The following is a 2,500-nucleotide window of genomic DNA, read 5'->3' as shown; positions in this document are numbered from 1 at the left end:
AGGGATTGTGGGTTCGAGTCCCATCTGAGGTGATAACAAAAATCGTCCCTCTTTCTTTTCCAGAAAATTAGGTAGATTTATTACATGCTTCCTCTCAGAAGTTTATGAGGGATTAGGTACTTTGAAACGGTCCCATTTTACTTGTGTACACTTCACAGTCATGTTAGTGTTCTGAAACTTCAAAGTATTTTTTTAAATGCCTATTTTTGCGAGATGTATTTTCAACCGGCCAGAACATATTCCTTTGGTAAAAATGATTTGAATTGGATTGGTGTGAATCTTGTTTCTAGAGGTGGTGACAGGCTTTCAGCTACTTGAATAGGTCAAGCCAGGATTCATAAAACTTATACAACCTATGTGAGTGTGAAAAATTAGCATATGCAGGAAGGAGCAATTTGTACTGCTTTCAAAACAGATTCACTCCACGTCTGGAAACGTCCAGAGCTATGTAGAGCATACAAATGAGCTTTAAACTCATGAGGAAAGAGGTTTGCATGCAAAAAGGAAAACAAAAGCATATCGTACTCATAAAATTCTCAATATATAGATTCCAAAAAAGTGCTTCCAGTGAAAAGAGCTGAAAGAAGACTATGGAATGTAAACCTGAATACCTGTCAATAATATGTTCTCCACCACCTACATGATAAAAATCATTTCAGGTGAACGGATGACCGCGTGGACTAATGGATAAGGCGTCTGACTTCGGATCAGAAGATTGAGGCTTCGAGTCCCTTCGTGGTCGTTTTTGGCCAATGGTCACACAATCTGCTTTACATTCAGAGTGGAAAAAGTCTTTTCCAATACTCTTGTAGTCCTCACTTTCTCATTACTAATCATTAATAAAGTGGAGTACATACTGTAAACTCATTCAGGTTGCATCTTCAGTCTAACTACTTGTGCATTTTAGTGGCATTAAAAAGTGCTTCTATGCCGACGCACTGAATCTGTAATAGGTTAGCAGAATTTTGACGTGACAGAATGGGTTTTTAGCTTAAGTGTGTGTAGAAGAACTGCAAGGTGTGTGCCTATGTGTGCATAGAGTGCTACATTGATAAAATCTGTATGATTTGGGCAGTTAAAGTGCTGATTTTGCCTCTGAGTAAGAAAAGTACTACACAAAATGTATAAAGGATCGGCACATTGGCTGCCTTTGCTGATGCCCCCGTTGCCTAATTTGTAGTGCAATGGTTAAGTTGCAGAGTGTGGTTGAACTTGGTTAGGAGACTTGGTGCCTCTTTCCGTGACCTGCTGATGATAACGATGGCTTGATACCATTTTCTAAGCCCAGTATATTGAGAAAAGAAGTAAGTCAAGAAGAAGTGTGGAGTCGAAAGTGGTTCTCCAATTTCTCTCCACTTGCTAAAATTGCAAAGTCTCCATTATAGCATAGAAGAGAGCGTTAAAGTTGGGGATGGAAGAGGATGAAAATGGGAAGTTTACTTATAGAGAGAAGTGAGAAATGCCCTGTGTGCACACACCGGTGTCTGACCATAGAATACATTTAAATAATGTCTCTAGAAAAGAGCTATGTATGTGTGCCTCAGTGGCCTAATGGATAATGCACTGGCCTCCTAAGCCAGGGATTGTGGGTTCGAGTCCCATCTGAAGTGATAACAAAAATCCTCCCTCTATCTTTTCCAGAAAATTAGGTAGATTTATTACATGCTTCCCCTCAGAAGTTTATGAGGGATTAGTTACTTTGAAACGGTCCCATTTTACTTGTGTACACTTCACAGTCATGTTAGTGTTCTGAAACTGCAAAGTATATTTTTAAATGCCTATTTTTGTGAGATGCATTTTCGACCGGCCAGAACATATTCCTTTGGAAAAAATGATTTGAATTGGATTGGTGTGAATCTTGTTTCTAGAGGTGGTGACAGGCTTTCAGCTACTTGAATAGGTCAAGCCAGGATTCATAAAACGTATACAACCTATGTGAGTGTGAAAAATTAGCATATGCAGGAAGGAGCAAATTGTCCTACTTTCAAAACAGTTTCACTCCACGTCTGGAAACTTCCAGAGCTATGTAGAGAATACAAATGAGCTTTAAACTCATGAGGAAAGAGGTTTGTATGCAAAAAGGAAAACAAAAGCATATCGTACTCATAAAATACTCAATATATAGATTCCAAAAAAGTGCTTCCAGCGAAAAGAGCTGAAAGAAAACTATGGGATGTAAACCTGAATACCTTTCAATAATATGTTCTCCATCCATGCATACCACCTACATGATAAAAATCATCTCAGGTGAACGGATGACCGCGTGGCCTAATGGATAAGGCTTCTGACTTCGGATCAGAAGATTGAGGGTAAGAGTCCCTTCGTGGTCATTTTTTGCCAATGGTCACACAATCTGCTTTACATTCAGAGTGGAAAAAGTATTTTCCAATACTCTTGTAGTCCTCACTTTCTCATTACTAATCATTAATAAAGTGGAGTACATACTGTAAACTCATTCAGGTTGCATCTTCAGTCTAACTACTTGTGCATTTTAGTGGCA

The 2,500-nt window shown here is 38.8% G+C and overlaps 1 non-coding gene across 1 annotated transcript in view; it reads left to right on the top strand.

Moving 5' to 3' along the window:
- Window positions 1-32, top strand: part of TRNAR-CCU (transfer RNA arginine (anticodon CCU)) — a 73-nt gene extending 41 nt beyond the window's left edge. Inside the window, exon 1 of the tRNA in view lies at window positions 1-32. This exon is cut by the window's left edge and continues 41 nt beyond it. This is a non-coding gene — a tRNA (tRNA-Arg).
- The last annotated feature ends 2,468 nt before the right edge of the window (window positions 33-2,500 follow it).

Source organism: Triturus cristatus, chromosome 4_1 (assembly GCF_964204655.1).
Source record: "Triturus cristatus chromosome 4_1, aTriCri1.1, whole genome shotgun sequence".
NCBI classification, from domain to species: Eukaryota; Metazoa; Chordata; class Amphibia; order Caudata; family Salamandridae; genus Triturus; species Triturus cristatus.
The sequence above is the reverse complement of the archived record's forward strand: the minus strand, read 5'-3'. Positions and strand labels throughout refer to the sequence as shown.